The sequence below is a fragment of the Plecotus auritus genome, assembly GCF_963455305.1.
Source record: "Plecotus auritus genome assembly, chromosome: 1".
In the NCBI taxonomy this organism is placed as follows: Eukaryota; Metazoa; Chordata; class Mammalia; order Chiroptera; family Vespertilionidae; genus Plecotus; species Plecotus auritus.
Genome location: NC_137770.1, coordinates 433,776 through 453,184, shown reverse-complemented (window position 1 = coordinate 453,184; position 19,409 = coordinate 433,776).

Genomic DNA, 19,409 nt, shown 5'->3' with positions numbered 1-19,409 from the left:
AAACAGAGTTATATTTCATACTCTTAGATGTCAAATGAAATAAATTCGTGCTGTGCAAGCAACTATTATTTCAACACAGACCACAACCCGTGAAGATCAACAGTTCTATTTGTCAGTCCACTTAGTAGGAGCTCAAATTAGGAATTTCATCCAAACTTTGCCAGATTGCTACAAAATGTAAAAATATAACTGAAGTAATAGTGAAAACCTTCCACCAAATAAAAGCCAAGGACCTAATGAACTCAAGCGTGAGTTCTACAGTATTTCAAATAGGAATTGATGACTTTCTATCAACTCTTCTTGAACTCTTCCAAGAATTAAGGAAAGAGGCAACACTTCCAAACAGATTTATTGAGGTCACCATTACATTCATATCAAAGTCAAGTAAAAACATTCAAAAATGACAGGTCAATATCCCTGATGAAATTACACGTAAAAACCTTAAAAACATACTAGGATACTAAACTTCACACTGAAAGGGTCATTTACCTCGCCAGCCCTCAGGGAAGGGGCTGGAGTGGATAGGGTACTTACATAGTAGTGAAAGCACTTACTACAGCCCCTCTCTCAAGAGCCGAACCACCATCTCCAGAGACTCGTCCAAGAACCAGTTCTCCCTGCAGCTGATATCTGTGACCACGGAGGACACTGCCGTGTATTACTGTGCAAGAGACCCAGTGAGGGGAAGTCAGTGTGAGACCAGACACACACCTCCCTGAGGAGGCAGCAGGGCTGGGCTGCAGGAGAATTTCTCACCACCAGGGGGTGCTCAGGGTCCCTGAACACAAGGACCATCCCAGCAGCAGGTGCAGTTGGAGGTCTGGGCTGGTTCCTGTGTGGTTTCCTCCTCATGTCACAGTTTCCCTCAGGGAACCTCTGGGTCCTGACTCTTCGCTGACGTCTGAGTCTCTGAGTGAGAAAAGTCCGTTGTGAAGAGAGACAACTTTCTCATGTGAACAGGTAGAGAGTCTCTTTCATACACACGTGTGCCATAATGAGCTCTAACGTCAAATCTTCTGACCCACGTCACCTGAATCCAACAAGAGGCTCTAATGACTTAACAGTGCAGTTCCCCTGCCTGCTGGACCGTGGGCACCACATGTGTGTGACCCCAAAGCTACAGAAGAGGGACCCACGGGGTGACAGTCCTTGTTTTGTCCTCATGTTCACAGCACCTAGAGCAGTGGACACCATGCAGAAGCAGAGGCACAACAGCTGGTGCAGATGAACTTGAGGAGAGTTTTCGCTCATAAAGAAACTTGAGAAAAAACTGACTGTTTGGCCCGTTGAAAGAGAGCAATTCTTGTCCCAAAGTGTTCAGCTCTCCAGGTCTCCCTAGGGTATGTACATTTCCGAAAGCCGCTGGTCAGTGTCTGTATTCTGTGTGTTAATTAGAAGTTCCCAGAACTTTGAGGCCCATCAGAAACTCGTCCTTCCTTGAGCTCTGGGATCGGAGGGCGTTTCTCCTGCTTTCTCCGCCTCTGTCACCGGACAGGGGAGGCTGGCAGCTTGGAGGAGCCGCAGCTGGTGCTCCGTGAGCAGTTCAGGAACTTGACTGGATTTTGCAAAAACAGGAAAACCAGAGGCATTGCTTGGATGCTCTTTTATGTCGATATTATTTTATATTGGCTGACTCTCTAACACATTTGAAGACAAGTTGATGAAAGATTTTTCGTCTCAAGTATATCAATTATGTTTGCCTTTTGTGAAGTGAATGAATTGAATATGTATTCCACCATTTAGTAGAATGGATGAAAGAGCTAATGAGGTCTGTATCACCCTCTATAGAACCAGATCAGATCGATTATAGCTTTGAAACCTCACTCCTTGTTTAATTGGATATGTCATCAGAATTGGAGGAAAATATTTTTAATAAATAACTTTTTAATGAAAAAAAGAAAACTATGATTTCTTATGTAATATCCCGGGTGTGGGGCAGATGGAGAAGAGACAGCAATGAGCCATCTGTTGTTAGAAGTCAAACGAAAAGGAAAATAGACTATGCCCCCCCATTTTACATACAACCATACAAAATGAGCAAAAATTGAGGGGGGAAAAAAAGGTCCTTATATCTGTACTAAAACCACATCTCAAGTAAATGAGAAGATTAAGAATAAGTAAGCAAATGATGGTGATGATGATGTGGACTATGATGATGGTGGTGGTGGTGGTGGTAGTGGTAGTGATGGTGGTGGTGGTGGTAGTGGTGGTGATGGTGATGATAGAATTGGAAAGGAATCTTGCTCCAGTGTCTTGGTGGGTATCTGTCCTTTCCCACCAATCTGTCATCGTCTTTTTCAAAGGCCTGTGTCAACTTACAGGTGGGCCATTGAGGTCTCAGGCCCTAATGGTGTCTAAAGAGGAGGCGCCTCCTTTGTTTACTTATAAGAAGCCGTTGTGTGTGGACAACCACCATGTCCATAGAAAATGAGAAGAATGATTATAAGTAAGCACATTGTGGTGATGATGATGATGTTCATGGTGATTGCAATGAAGATGATGGACTGAGACAGGAGCCCTGGTCTAATGGAATGAAGGCTCCTCATACAGACACACCGTCACCTTGGCTCCTCCAGTGAGGAATATCCACTCTTCCCAGGGAGTGTTGAGAGATTTCATAAATGGGAACCCAATGAATTATGCAACTTGGGTGATTCATCGTGAGACCATGTGGTTACTCAACCCAAAGGTGTCCAAGTGGGAATACCTTCGACCTGGGAAGGTGTCACCTTCTAGAACAGAGACACAGTGAGAATGTGCATGTAGGAAACAGGGGTCCTCTTCCCACCAGTGTGCAGTGACAGGTTCCTTACTTCCCTTGATCCCTGCCTGCATGACCTTTAACGCTTCTACTTCAATCAACTCCTCATCATTATTCAGGTATTTCCTATGATGATGCGAGCTGTCTCTATGATGCCCTGCACTACCTTCTGGGCCTTCACTGGAGGACACTTTAAACCCATATGTCTAGTAATTCTCTGTCCATCAACATCAGGCACATTTCTGTCATGTGACTCAAATCAAGTCCTGCTTCCTGCCCTCCCCTCCCCCAGTTCCACAGTCACATCCAGATTTATGGGTAGCTTCCCAGCAGTGCTCCCCTCTGGTACCAGAACTTGCTCCAGTCCCTGTGGCTGCTGTAGCCAATACACATAAACAGTGGATGCTCACAATTTTCTAGGGAGTTCTTTGTAAAATCAACCAAAACAGGTGCCAATAAAAAAAATACTGATGTACTGAACTTTAATAAAAGTAAAATATTTGTCCCACTAAGAATTTCATCAAGAATATTCAATGACAAGCTTAGCATGAGATTGTATTTAGGAATTGTGTACCTGATGGGAGAATGTGTGTATTACACATTAAGGATGTTGTATGTTATGTGGGAGAGCCCACCACCATCTGACCACAGTGACCTCCCAGAGGAAGAGCAGAGGGAGATTGGGAGGGAGGGATTCCTTTCAGGGTTGAAGTTCCCTTTCCTGTGAGAAATTCTCTGGTGGAATTCTCCTCACTCACCTCCCTCTGAACCCAACATCACTGACGACACTAGACTGAGAAAGCAGGCCAATCTCCTTCCATCATCATTTCAACATATGAATGATTCCATGTAGGGCACATACATGATCACTGCCTTTACAAAGGGCCATGACCATTTCTGATGGAACTATGTGGTGTCTCTATAATAGGCCATGAGCTCACATAAGGGAAGAGTGTGCACAGGAATCTCACACCTGTCAGAATGGCGACCATCAACAAACCAACAAATGACAAGTGCTGGCGAGGGTGTGGAGCAAAGGGAACCCTCCTACTCTGCTGGTGGGAATGCAGGCAGGTGCAGCCACTCTGAACACAGTATGGAGTTTCCTCAAAAAATTAAAGATGGAACTGCCATTTGACCAGTGATCCCACTTTTAGGAATATAAGCTAAGGGACCCCAAAAACCAATCAGAAACAATGGGTGCACCCCTATGTTCATAGCAGCACAGTTTGCAATACCTAAGATCTGGAAACAGCCCAAATGCCCATCAGTAGCTGAGCGGATAAAAAAAGCTCTGATGCATTTATGCCATGGAATACTATGCAGCAGTAAAAGAGAAGGATCTCTTATGCTTTGGGACAGCATGGAGGGACCTGGAGAATATCATGGTAAGTGAAATAAGCCAGTCAGAGAAAGACAAGTATCACATGATCTCACTCATATGTGGAACCTAATGAACAAAATAAACTGATGAAGAGAATGGATCCAGAGTCCTGGAAGCATGGAGCAGACTGGGGAATCTCAGAGGGAAATCGTGGTAGGGTGGGTGGGTGGGAAGAGGTCAACCAAAACACTTGTATGCATATAGGCTTAATCCAGGGACACAGACAATCAGATGGTGAAGACCTGGGGCACCCAGGGGCAGTCTAGAAGGTGTCAATGGGGGATAAAAGGGGACATGAGTAATACCTTCAACAATAAAGGTACAATTTAAAGAAAAAAGAATTAGGACTTGGACCCTCAGATGCCCACTGAACATGGTCCCTGTGTCACCATCTTCTCTCAGGTGGGGTCAAGACCTCAGCTATGAAATACTCTGCTTCATGAATATGCAAAAGAGAGGAGACAGAGGAGGTTAAATATGGGTAAGTCTGTGCCCTGAGGGCATCACCCACAGACTCACCCTCCCCCACAGAAGTGCTCCCATCACAGCCCTCACCATGCACTGGAGCTGGAGAACCCTCCTCCTGGTGGCCATGGCGACAGGTAAGGGGCTCCCATCCTGGTTAAGGAGGGTTCAGGGACAATCCAGGGGGATTCCACTCACTCCTGTCTCCTCCCACAGGTGTCCACTCCCAGGTGCAGCTGGTGCAGTCTGGGGCTGAGGTGAGGAAGCCTGGGGCCTCCGTGAAGGTCTCCTGCAAAGCTTCTGGATTCACCTTCACTGACTACTACATGCACTGGGTGCGACAGGCCCCAGGACAGGGGCTTGAGTGGATGGGGTGGGTTTACCCTGAATTTGGAAACACAAACTACGCACAGAAGTTCCAAGGCAGAGTCTCCATGACCGGAGACACGTCCACGAGCACAGCCTACATGGAGCTCAGCAGCCTGAGAGCAGAGGACACGGCCTTGTATTACTGTACCAGACACACAGTGAGGGGAAGTCAGTGTGAGCCCAGACACTAACCTCCCTTAGGAGACAGCGGGGCTGGGCTGCAGGGGGCACTTGGGACACCAGGGGACGCTCGTTTCCCACAGCACAGAGAGCAGCCCCAGGAGCAGGGGCAGAGGGAGGTGGAGGGAAGGGCATCCTGTTGGGCTCAGGGGTTTCCTCTCAAGCTCTCAGCTGCCTCCAGGGAGGGCTCTTGCTCTTTCTCTGAGGCTCTCATTTCCCGCTTTCTCACTCCAGACCCCAGAGGAAGAGGTGACACTGCTGCTGGCAGATGACATATGGGCAGTGATGGGGACTCTCCTCACAAACATGATACTGTACATACAAAACCCGAAAGACTCGACCAAAAACCTACTCTATTTAAGAAACGAAATTGGCAGAATAGGAAATTAACAGCCAAAACTCAATGGTATTTTTATATACCAATAACGAATTCTCAGAAAGGGAAACCAAACCAACAATCCATTTACCATTGCATCAAAAACATTATGATACTTAAGAATAAACTTAACCATGCAGGTAAAAAACTTGTACTCAGAAAAATACAGGAGGTTGAATGAAGAGATAGAGGAAGATATAAACAAGTGGAAAAATATACCGTGATCATGGATTGGTAGAATTAACATCATTAAAATGTCCGTATTGCTCAAAGCACTCTACAGATTCAATGTAATCCCTATTAAAATAGCAACAGCATAGAACAACCAAGATGGCAGCATAGGTAAACACCTGTGCTTGCTGCCTCTCACAACCACATCGAAACTCCAACTAAAAGACAGAACGAATATCATCCAGAACCACAGGAAAACTGCTTGAGTGGAAGTTCTACAACCAGAAGAAAAGAGAAAAGCACATTGAGACTGGTAGGAGATGCTTAGGTGCGGAGGTGCGGAGGCACGAGTGAAATGGGCTGGCAACTGGGTGCGCTGTTGTTGTTTTTCATTCGGGAGGGAGATACAAGCTCCTGATTGCTCTGAACTCCAGCTCCAGGTGAGACTCTGGGGACCCAGACTCATATGGGGAGAATCTAGCCAGCCGTGGGCTGGATCCGGCCCGTTCGTCTGTTCTATCCGGCCCGCGGAGCCGAAAGAGTGGAGGGTTCTCTTGCTCTCCCCTCCTCTCCTTTACTTTGAATTTATATTCGTTCACACAAACACTCCATCCATGCTTTTGTTCCGGCCCTCTGGTCCAGTTTAAGAACCCATTGTGGCCCTCAAGTCAAAAAGTTTGCCCACCCCGATCTAGGCTGTCAGGTATCGGGCAGGAACATGAGGGCAGCTTTCTCTCCGAGGTGCTCGCAGTGATCATTGTTCCTGCACGGTGCCGTGGGACACAGAGACCCGGGGATGTAGAGAGCTCCTGGGAGGGCACATGGGCATTCTTTAATTATTGTCAGCTGAACCCAGTGGCTTTGGCAAAGCCACACCCTGGGAACATGCTTTGCCAAAAAGGCAAGAATGTTATCAGCTTGACCTTCATTTCAGCCCAGGTGTCCAAGAGTGTGTTTTGATATGTAAATCCAGTCAATCACCAGGAATGCTAGGGCCTACTCAAGAATGCAAATAATCTTCTTTGTCTTGACGTTTGGTGACACTTCCTGGTATTTGGGGTATAAAATAAACTCTCTGGATTGGCTCTGGGTCATTGTCTCTTCAGCAGAAGAGGGCAGTGGTCCCACCCAGTCCAGCTTTTTCCTTCTATTTTGTGTCTTGTCTCTTTCTTTTATTTCTCAATCCCCAGCCGCCCCTACTCAGGAACTAGACTCGCTCTCTAGCCGTGCTGGACAGGGAAAGAGAGAAATACCTACAGAATAGGACCTGCGAGCTCTGCCTGTGTCTCTAGTTCATGCTTCTGACTCCCAGGGACCCAAGCAGATGCTGCACTAACCACCACTTGGTCCACTGGCTCTAGAGTCACAGCCTGACCTTAGTTTGTCCTCTGATCTCTTTGTAAGGGAAACAGGGTCAGATGGGATGTCTGGTCTCCTGAACATGAACCTCCTGGAACAAATGAGGACGTTAAGTGCTGAAGGAAAATTGAGTAGCAGTCAAGGATGAATTCTAAACTAACTGAAAATATATTTCAAAACTGAATGAAGCCATGCTGGTGTGAGGCAGTGGTTGAGCTTCGACCTGTGATTCCATTCCTGGTCAGGGCAATTACCTGGGTTATGGGCTTGATTCCCAGTAGTGACCATACAGGGGGCAGCTGATCAATGATTCTCTTTCATCATTGATGTTTCTGTCTCTCCCTCTCCCTTCCTCTCTGAAATCTTAAAATATATATTTAAAAAAGTAAATGACAAGGTTGTGAGTTTTATTCCCAGTCTTGGGAGATATGGGAGGCAAATGATAAATATGTTCCCCGCCATCAGTGTTTCTCTCTTTCTCACCATCTTCCTCTGCTCAATATTTCTATTTCATATCAGTGTTTCTCTCTCTCTCTCTCTCTCTCTCTCCCTCTCTCTCTCTCTCTCTCTCTCTCTCAATCTCTATATCTCTCTCTCCTTTCCATTTATCTAAAAATCAATGAAAATATCCTCAAGTAAAGATTAGGAAAACAATCTCAATATCTATATCTACAAATACATCTATACTTAAGCTATACATATATCTAAATCTATATCTATGTCTATATCCATGGGAGCAGAGGCACATTGATGTTATTCCTAAGAAGTCATTGATTGTGCCCACATCCTACTTCCTGACCACCTCCTGCAGCATAGTCCCTGCTATGGAAGAAGAGGCCCCTGGGCACGGTGACCAGGACCCCTAGGAGGGCCTGGTTCTCTGAGGGCACAATCAGCAACTCCATCAAGGAGGAGCCTCAGAGACCAGGACCTCCCTCACCTCTTGCCCATTTTATGTGCAGACACCTCGCATATGCAAATGCCCACACGGCCACCAGACACACACACAGTTGGCGTCCACTTAAATGCAGGGCCTCCTCACCCTGGAGAATACTTTCTGGGGGACGAGGACCTCACCTGCAAGACATGACTCCCCTGTGGCTCTTCCTCTTCCTGCTGTCAGCTCCCAGATGTGAGTGACTCAGGGCTCAGACATGAGGAGATGGGGACCCTGCATTTGAGCCCAGGACTCACTGTGTTCTCTCTGTCCCAGGTGTCCTGTCCCAGGTGCAGCTGCAGGAGTCGGGCCCAGGACTGGTGAAGCCCTCGCAGACCCTCTCCCTCACCTGCACTGTCTCTGGATTCTCCATCACAACCAGTCCTTACTGCTGGGACTGGATCTGCCAGCCCCCAGGGAAGGGGCTGGAGTGGATTGCAGAAATATGTTATGAAGGGAGCACTTACTACAGCCCTTCCCTGAAGAGCCGAACCACCATCTCCAGAGACACGTCCAAGAACCAGTTCTCCCTGCAGCTGAGCTCCGTGACCACCGAGGACACGGCCGTGTATTACTGTGTGAGACGCACAGTGAGGGGAAGTCAGTGTGAGCCCAGACAGAAACCTCCCTGAGGAGATAGCAGGGCTGGGTGCAGGGAGCTCTCAGGACACCAGGGGCCGCTGGAGACCACAGACATGAGGACCAGCTCAGGAGCTGGCACCTGGGGGATATAGTCTCCGATGACCTGGTCGGTGGTTTTATTCTCCAGGAGTAACACCCTCCTCAAGGACTCACTGCCCCTCCCCTTTATGCCTTACGTTTCCTTTCACACCACCCCTTAGAGGAAGTCCCTTTCCTCCCTGCCCCATTGATCAGTCAGAAGGAGGCCTTAGTGTTTCCTGTGGTCTCTCCTCCAGGAGACATTGCCATGTTAAGGAGGCCATTGGGGATGTCGTTGGGCAGTGACCAGAGGAACGTTACTGCAGCCCCAGCAACCAAGAAGCTCGGCTGTGCTAACAAAGGGCCAGTCTTCTGTCAGGAGCTTCTGGTGGATGAAACACAAGAGGGCTTTAATCTAACAGAAAAGAGCAGGTACAACTGGTCTGTATTTTGAATTTCTAGAGGTTAAGAAGGTAACAACATCTGAAATGAATAATACATGGAGTTAGACTAACACTGCGGATTAAACATAGGTGAACTTCAAGAACTCTAAGGAAAATTTCCAAAAGGGAACACAGAAGAAATTTTCCACAAAATAGCCAAGTGTTAGGAATGTAAGAGACAATAACGCAGTCAAATAGCCATAATAATAAAAGTCTAATATGCACATAGACTGAACGTCTGAACAGCAGAACAACCGTCCAGACGACCACGTTATGACACACACTGGTACCAGGCCAACCAATGCAGGTGCAATGTGATTGGACGGGGGCCCTACTATTGCCCCAGGATCACCCTGCAGAGGGAGGCCCAGGTCAGCCAAGAGATCACACCCTCGCCTGTTGCCCACAGAGGGAGGCGTCCAGTGGCAGGGAAGGGGGGCAGAGCTAAACAGATGGAAAGCAGTGGCAGCGGTGGAGGCGGGGCCAGCTGCAGCAGCTGGAAGAAGGAAAGCCCCTATAGGCCCTGATCGCTGACCAGCCTTAGAGACCTTACCCTTAGGTTCCAGGATTGTGAGAGGGTGCAGGCCAGGCTGAGGGACCACACGGTATAGGAATGCGTGCCCTGGGCCTCTAGTATATGCATGTGATTGGAATCCCAGAAAGAGGAGAGAGGGGGCACCAAGAAAAATGTTTGAAGGAATCATTGCAAATAGTTTTTCAGAATTTGATGTAAACTATAAAGAGATCTAAGAACACCAAAGTACTGCAAGAAGAAATGAAAATAAACAACATTAAGTCATGGCACATTGAAGTCAAACTGGTGAAAAAGATAAAATGTCCCAGGGCAGCAAAGAAACAACCACACCTGAGTCAAGAAACAAGATTAATAAAAACATCAAAGGTCACATGAAAAACTACCCAAACCAGAAGACATGGAGGGGCGACTCAAAGAGCTGAAGGAACATTGAAGGAACATCAACATAGAATTCTAAACTAACAGAATATCTATTTCAAAACTGGATGAAATAAAATTACAAAATATCTATTTTGTGAGATGCAGCTAGAGCAGTGCTTGGAGGGAAATGGACAGCATTAATGCTTATGTTAGAAAAGAATAAATATCTTTAAAGCGATCATCTCAGCCAGTGGTCGGCAAACTCATTAGTCAACAGAGCCAAATATCAAGAGTACAACGACTGAAATTTCTTTTGAGAGCCAAAAACCGACTTCTGGGCATGGGCCACGAAGTTTCAATCGCACTGTACGTGCGTGCCTACACGTGGTATTTTGTGGAAGAGCCACACTCAAGGGCCAAAGAGCTGCATGTGGCTTGCGAGCCGAAGTTTGCCAAACACTGATCTAAGCCTCCACTTTAAAAAATTGGAAAAGGGTGAGAACCAATTTGGAGGCAGAGGTAAATGCATGTTCCCGCTGCCTCCCACAACCACATGAAATGCACAACTACAATAGAGAACAGCCATCATTCTGGACTAGGGAGGTAAAGAAGAAAGCACACCGAGATAGGTAGGAAGGGTGGAGGTGGGGAGCAGGCTGGTCCGATACCCACATGTGGCATGTTTTTAATTGGCAGGAATATCTCAGCTCTGGAGACCTCCTGTGAGAAGCAAAGAGTCCCAGTCCCACACCAGACCCCCAACCCAGGGTTCCAGAGCTGGGAAGAGAAGTCTTCAGAGCTTCAGGATGTAAAAACCAGCAATGATTGTCACTGAGTGACATGGACGCAGCTGGAGACCCAGGCTGTTCCCCTTAAAGGGCCAGCACAGGAACTTGCAGGGTCCCCCCTCTTCTGAGCTCCAAGGAGCAGATGGTGAAATTAGAGGATCCAGGGACATATGGGAAAGAACTGGATTCTTCAGCATTAGGGCAGGAACTTGGGGTGGCTTTCTCCCAGACAGACTGCTCCCAGGGTTCTTTGATTCTGTGCTGGGACCTCCCCATCATATACCTGCCTTGAAGCCATATCTGAGGTTCCATCAGTGTGGCTTCCACAGTTTTCTCTGCCCTGCTGATTCCCTGAGAACCCACCCCATCCAGATTGCAGCTCCACCCAAGGTGTTTGCAGCAGCCTTTCCATGTGATTGGCTTGCCCTGGCTCAGGCTTCAGACTCCCCTAAAATCTCTCAAACTGGCAACAGCTGGCATCAGCGTGCACCAAACCTATCAATAAGAGACCCAAGTCTGGCACTAGCACCAGCGTGCCTTGCTTCACAACTTGTCCTCGCCTAGGCACTTCCATGCCCAATACAAGTAGCAGCCATCTGCAGATCCCCCTGTAGGTCCTGCTTGGTGGTATTGTGGAGCAAATGCGAGTGAACGACCACTGGAGTCCAAACCAAATTAAAATTTAGGGAGCCTTTATTAGCCGGCCAGCTGGCTGGCCAGTCAGCCAGCCACTGCTCTGCCTTTCTCCACGCAGGGAGTCCACATAGCAGCCCCGACCCTTTGTGCAGGACCACTTTTTAGCACATTAACCACATCCTGTTTTTGCAGAGCAAGTAACCCAAGACAAAACAGTTTTTCCTAAGCAATGTCAGGATCATGCCATTGATGACCATGTTATTCACAGGGTCATCCTGTTCTTCAGAAAGCTGACAGTGTTCTATGACAGAAGGCCTACGTGCTGGGAGGGGCCATGAGACTGTATCTCAAGGCCTGGCCTGGTGTCTGCACTGACAACTCTATCTGGGGCATAGTCCACGTCCTCTCTGGAATGGTAGTAGTAAGCATGCTCAAAAATTCCCACTCTCCAACAGGTGGCCCCAGGCAGTGGCTGACTTTGCATCTTCCAGGAGGACCTAGAGCCAGTGCACCCAGTGGACAGTTTCAGACCACACCAGATTACAACTCCACACATTCAGGAAAAGGAGGAGAAGGAGAAAGAAGAGGGGGGAAAAGGAGGAGGAAGAGAAGGAGGAGGAGGAGGAGGAGGAGGAGGAGGAGGAGGAGGAGGAGGAGGAGAGGAAGAAGGAGAAGGAGAAGGAGAAGGAGAAGAAGAAGAAGAAGAAGAAGGAGGAGGAGGAGGAGGAGGAGGAGGAGGAGGAGGAGAAGAAATGAACAAAGGATTAGCCAGTTTGGGTCAGTGGATAGAACATTGGCCTGCTGACCATAGGGGTCCAGATTTGAATCTGGCCAGGGGCACTTGCCAGGATTTCGGGCTTGCAGAAGGTGGCTGATCAGTGATTCTCTGTCATCATTGATGTTTCTCTCTCTCTCTCTCTCTCTCTCTCTCTCTCTCTCTCTCTCTCTCTTCCCTTCCTCTCTGAAATCAATAAAAATATAAAAATAAATAAAAATAAAATATATGAACAAAATAATGGCAAATATTACATATGTATAAACAATTAAATCTAAGAACCAAAATACACAAATAAAGTATATAAATAACTTATAAATAAAATAGAACCTGGTGCATGGAAACATGAAACAGAATGACCAAACTCAGAGGTAAGAGGGAGGGGAGAGAGGAAAGGGATGAGCCAAAGAACTCATATGCATTTGCATGACCTACAGACACAGACAGGAGGGTGGTGAAGGCAGGGGTGGGGCACGAATGAGGTATAAGGTTGATATGGGGGTAAAAAAGGGGACATCAGTAACACTCCCAACAGCAAAGATTTTTTAAAGAAAGAAATTAGAAAAGAAAGATCAAAATCTGCTAAAATCAAGCAGAAGGAAGGGAAAATAAAGGTGAACAGAGATTAAAGAAATGAACAGACAAAAATGATAAAAAATAACCAATGATGCCAACAGCTGAATCTTAGAAAAGATCAATAAAACTAACTCAATGCTAACAAGACTGCCAAAGAGACAAATGACCAATATCAGAAATTAATTAGGAGACATAAACACGTTCCCCAGGGCATTCTTATGAGACCGGCATTCTTTGTGCAGTCAGTACAGAGAAAGAGTAAACTACAGACCGAAATCTCTTGATAACATATTTACTAAAATCCTCATCAGAAGATGAGCCAATCCTACCAGCAATATAAGAAAATCATACTACACCAAGACCAAGCAGGAATTATTCCAACAACTCAAAGCTGATTTCACAATTTAAATCAACCAGTGTTATCCACCAGGTCAACTGGGTAGAGAAGAGAAGTCACCTGGTCATTAAAATCGACACAGAAAAGTGTGTGACAAAGCACCACACTGATTCATGATCACACGCTTAGGGCACTTGGGATAAAGGCCCTTCCTCACTTTGGTCCTGGGACTCCTGTAGCTACTATCATACTCGATTGTGAGGAGTTAAATGATCCCCTCAGATGGGGACAAGGTAAGAAAGTTCCACTCTGACCACTTCTATTCACATGCTACTTGACGCTTTAACAAGAGCAAGAAGACGAGAAAAGTGCATGGAGACATTCCAATGTGAACCAACATACAAGGTGTCCCTCCTTGCAGGGGACATGTTCATCTGTGAAGAGAAACCAGAAGAATCTGCTTCAGCATCACGGGTGAGTGTACAGAAACGGGGCTATTTGAGGCGTATCCTCACGGCAGTGGTGCTGCCCGTGTGGGGCTGGCAAAGCAGCAGATAAGCGGACGGAACTGAGTTCTTGTGGGAAACCATCCCCAGAAACACAGCTTCTCCCAGAGGTGCAGCCTCCAGGAGGAACTGGGCAGCACACTGGTCCCCAGAGTTCACCCCAAATCCCCTGCTGACTGGAGGGGCCACGCGTGTTTGCTCATTGAGCTGAGCCCACGGAACAGGACATCTCCCGCCTCTTTGGGACAGGAAGTAGGTTTGCACTGGGAGCCAGGAGCCCCCTGAAGCCTGGCTGCCCCCTTCCTCCCACAGAAGCGGGGAGAGGGGTGCCCCCTAGAGGTCACACTTCAGAGTGAGTTCCCAGGTCCCCAGAAAGCAAGCTGGGTGTGAAGCTGTGGAGGCGCTCAGTGAACTTCTAACTGACATTGCACCCCACATGCGTGTTGAAGGGAAGGGGGGGCGAAAGTCCCTGTCTCCTCCTGGCACCTGGGAAAACAGACTTTTCCTCATTTAGGTTTGTATTTCCTCAGCCTCACGGAGCCCTGACCAGCTGGCTCGGGCGGGTCCCCCACAGCGAGGCCCAGCATCCACCTGCAGGAGAGGGGGTCTGGGTGGTTCTTCTCTTTAAGTCTCTGGAGAGAGGTTCCGGCCCAGCTCCCCATGCACCCCTGTATCCTGGCCCCTGGGGCTGCCCTTCTGGTGGCCTCCGGCCCAGCTCCCCATGCACCCCTGTATCCTGGCCCCTGGGGCTGCCCTTCTGGTGGCCTCTCCATCCTGGTTCCCCTCGTTCTGGCAACACAGACAACCCCCAGGTCTGCTGTTCCCTGTCAGGACCCTGGCTGCCCGCATGTGGTGCGGGGCCTCCACAGTGTTAACTAGACATGGGGGGAGGGGCCCACCCGTGTTGCTCAGTGGATAGAGCCTCAGCCTGTGGACTGAGGGGTCTCAGGTGTGATTCCTGTCAAGGGCACGGACGTCCATTGCAAGCTCCATCCCTGCCTGCAAGAGGCACCTTCTCACTTTGTCTCTGTGGGCTCCCCCTCTCCCCTCCCTTCCACTTTCTCTAAAAATAAGAGGGAAATATCCTCGGGTGAGGATGAACACTACTAACTGAATAAAGGAATCTTTTATTTTTTTTTAATGGAAAGAAATGATAAGAGGTCACCCCAGAGCCCTCCCAGTGTTGCTCATTGGTTGAGCTTCGATCTATAAACCTAGAGGTCAGGGTTGGAGTCCTGGTCAGGGCACTTGCCTGGGCTGCTGCCTGGACCCCCAGTGGGGGGCGTGCAGGAGACAAGCAATAATTGATTCTCTCTCATCACTGATGTTTCCATCTCTCCCTCCCCTCCTTTCCTCTCTGAAATCAATAAAAATATATTTTAAAATAAGAATAAAAAATGGAAAGGAAGAGAGAAGGAAGGCTTCGTGGTGTCTGACCTGCCCATGCCTCCTCCTCCCCAGCGTGATCACACTTTCCAAGTGGTGGTGGCCGCCTTCCCAGAGGACCAAGGGACCACGGTCCCAGATTCCTGTGTCCGTCTGTCCTCACCCGGGGCTGTGGGAGGATGGACACAGGTGGTCGCTCTCCTCCAAGAAGGGAGGTGCTCACCTGCCCCCAAGGACGATGTGGTGCCTCAACTCTCTACCCAGCGTTTTACTTCCAAGAGCCAACATATTCCTTCTTTATCTTTTTTTTACCTCACCCAAGGATATTGTTCCATTGCTTTTCAGAGAGAGAGAGAGGAAGGGAGGGAGGGGAAGAGAGAAACTTTGATGTGAGAGAAACACATCAATTGGGTGCCTCCTGCATGTGCCCTCACCAGGGCTAAGGCCAGGGAGGAGCCTGCAACCCAGGTACGTGCCCTTGACCAGAATCAAACCTGGGACCCTTTGGTTCAAAGGCCAGCACTGTATCCACTGACACAAACTGGCCAGGGCCAGGTCTCCATTTATTAAATTTATTTATTTATTTATTCATATTTATTAATATTTTATTGTTAAAAGTCATGCATTATTCCCTTCGCCTCATTGATCCCCCTCCAGCCAGCCCCCACCACCAGCCAGGGCTCCATGTGTAAATGATGGAAACTCTCCCCTGTGAGAGGCTGGGAACAGGGCTTGTGCACACACACAGCAGGGAAGTGGAGGGAAATGTGTGCTTTGGGGAGGCAGCTGTGTGCTTGTGAGAGTGGCAGCAGGTTAGAGACGGAGGCTGCAGCCACAGCGTCCAGCCCAGCCTCTCCTGCCTCCTCACGGGCATATGTTAGAGTTTTGTGGAGTGTCTGGTTGGGGAAAATAACAATGATAACCTTTCAGTCTCAAAATAAAAGCCGCATCCAATGCAAGTTTTTATTCCCAAACCCCAGAAAGCAACATGGCCCACGATGGGTGAAGGGGAGCGAAAGGAAGCCCCATCCACGTGACTCTGGGGGAGCACCCCTGGGTCCTCATCAAAACCCAAGAAAGGAGGACTCTCAGTCCTGGAAGCTGCCCCCAAAGGAATGGGGTCAGGGTGAGGGGTCTCAGGAAAGGAGGGAGGGAGGGAGGGCTGATCAGTATGGAACCCCCTTGAGGCCAGAATCCTTGAGTCCTTTCCATCTGGGGTCGCCCCTAGGATGACAAGGTCAGGCATGCAGCCCAGGGTCACAGCTGCACCTTATATGCAGACTCCATGCAAATGGGGCTCTCCTCCTGCTCATAAAAGGGGGCCCTTGTCCAGCATGTGGGGGAGACACCCAGAACCCAAGCGCCTGAGTCAGGACCCCAGCGGCTCCACCATGAACTTGGTGCCAAGCTGCGTTTTCCTCCTGATCATTTCTCAAGGTCATTCTCAGGAGTGGGGAGCGCTGAGACCTGTGACTGTGCCTGTGTGTGCTTCCATGTGATTCTAAGTCCCCCTGTGTCTCTGTGTTTGCAGGTGTCCAGTGTGAGGTGCAGCTGGTGGAGTCTGGGGGAGGCCTGGTGCAGCCTGGGGGGTCTCTGAGACTCTCCTGTGAAGCCTCTGGTTTCACCTTCAGTAACTACCACATGAACTGGGTCCGCCAGGTTCCAGGCAAGGGTCTGGAGTGGGTCGCATACATTAGTAATACTGGTGGTAGCACATACTACGCCGCCTCTGTGAAGGGCCGCTTCACCATCTCCAGAGACAACGCCAAGAACACGCTGTACCTGCAAATGAGCAGCCTGAGAACTGAGGACACGGCCGTGTATTACTGTGCAAGAGACACAGTGAGGGGAAGGCAGTGTGAGCCCAGACACTAACCTCCCTGAGGAGACAGCTGGGCTGGGCTGCAGGGAGCGTCCAGGACACCAGGGGGCGCTCAGGACCAGCACAGGGCCCTGACCAGGAGCAGGTGGAGAGTTAAGAAAGACACCATTTCCTGCTTTGTCTTAAAATAGTTTTAATCTGAGGCTCAGCCACAGAGCTCACAGGAAGCCCTGTCCTAGTTCTAGTTTTAGGGATTATGTTTGTGAACAAAAAGGGGGCTCTGTCCTAAATCTGACAAAACTCAGTGACTGACAGGACCCTCACAGGAGGCTCTGATCACACATTCCTACCTGGGCAGCCCTGGGGGTGGGTTCGCCCCAGGCCTATAACTTCTTTACTAAAAGGCTCCTCTTTGCCTGAAGCACCCCCGTCCATGGTTCCTGTGCATCTGGGTTAACACACCTGTGACATCAGCATGACCACCCTCAGGAGAGCACTTCCTGTTCACTATCCTGTCACCCAGTCCCCGCCTTGCTCTCTCCCACCTCCATGGCACTCCTCACCTTCCTGCCTTAATTTAAATGCACAAACGCAGCTGCAAACCGTTATTCTCCGGAGCATTGGAGGTCTTACTCCCTATAGTTGTCGACAGTTTGGCGCCAATAAAATTTTATAAACATTCCCTACATGTTTGGACATTCCTTACATCAACATGTTGTCTTTTCTTTATTTACAACATATGTTCACACACGTTTCTTTCCCGTGTGGAGAGGGAAGTTCACACAATTATAAAAACCTGCTACCTGGACGGGATGAGTTCAAATGAGTTCACAGGTGCTGGAGATGAGACAAGTTTGCTGTTGGTTGTCATGGATGTAAGTGTCCCATCTTTCTCCAGCCCAGCAGGTGTGACTGGGAGGTTGAGCATCGACCTACGAACCAGGATGTCATGGTTGGATCTCTTGGTCAGGGCACATGCCCGGGTTGCAGTCTCCATCCCCAGGGGGTGCGGGGCAGGAGGCAGCTGATCAGTGATTCTCATCATTGATGTTTCCATCGCTCCACTGGCCTCCTCTCTGGAGTCAAGGAAAGTGTACAAAGAAGGAGAAGGAAAGAAAGGAGGCCTCCCCAGCTGTGCCTTCTCCCCTGTGACACTCTGGCAGGTTCCCCTGCTGGTTGAATCCGCATAAAATCCACAACACAAATGAGCCACTTTGAACCCATTGACATGAGAACCTCTAAGCCCCTGCAGAATATTTTTAACAGTTTATTTGAGACAAACTTGATCACCGGAACAGCGAGCCCAGCTTCTTCTGTCCCCGGGATCGGGGGTCACCAAGTCCAAGAATGAAATCGGGGACCAGAAGGTTTAAACAAAAGCGTGGAGCATTTATTACAAACAGATTCAGGCTCCCCGCACGGGGAGAGGCCTCCTGATGGGCTGCCCCTGAAGCCTGTGGTCTCGGGTGTATGTGTGCCACCAGCCTGCTCCGTGTCCCCCGTGTGCCCACCTGATGGCCCTCCTTGTTCCTGCCCAGCAAGGGGCCTGCACGTCCCCTGTCCCCTTGTGTGCGCTCCCCTTCCTGTCCCAGGCCCTCCCTTGTTTCCCAGGCTCCCGCTCTGAGTCCAGAAACATTCTGCTGTGTCTGCCTGGTTGGTGCCTGTGGTTAGGCTGCTCAGAGGGCCGAGGCTGCCCTGCCTACCAGCCACCTGCCTTGGTTTCCCATGGACCCTGCCCTGTCTGCCTGCCCGTCAAGCTAACTCCCCTCAAAGCCACCCCTTCTGGAGGTGTGTCTGGGGTCCTCCAGGAACAGGAAGCTCATCTTCCTAAAACACAGGCTCTCCTTACAAACAACAGAATCACTGCTCAGCCCGGCCTCTCCTCCCGCCTCTGCTGGCCTGGGATGGGGGCTGCCCCCTCTGTTCTCTCTGTTGTTGGCAGATTTCCAGGGCGGTTGCTCTTCTCCCTTCTCATTCTCTGTTTGTTCAAAAGGGGTCACTGAGCAGAAGGGGCAGAAGCAAAATGGTGGTGGAGGCAGCTCCACACTCTTGTTCCTCCACAAAAGCATCAAAAAACAAACCGAAACTCTCAGAACTGGCATCTGTCGGGCTCTCAAACACAGTCAGACCTGAAGCAACTGAGCAAACCCCGAGTCAAGTAAATGCTACTCAGAGAGGGAAGGAGCCCGGCCAGTGTGGCTCAGGGGCTGAGTGTCCACCCAGGTATCACCAGGTTATGGGTTTGATTCCCATTTAAGACACAAGCCCTGGGTTGGAGGATCAATCCCCAATAGGAGGCGTGCAGGAGGCAGCCAATCAATGATTCTCTCTCATCACTGATGTTTCCATCTCTCTCTCCCCTCCTTTCCTCTCTGAAATCAATAAAAATATATTTTAAAATAAGAATAAAAAATGACAAGGAAGAGAGAAGGAAGGCTTCATGCTGTCTGACCTGCCCATCCCTCCCCCTCCCCAGCCTGATCGCACTTTCCAAGTGGTGGTGGCCGCCTTCCCAGAGGAACAAGGGACCACAGTCCCAGATTCCTGTGTCCATCTGTCCTCACCTGGGGCTGTGGGAGGATG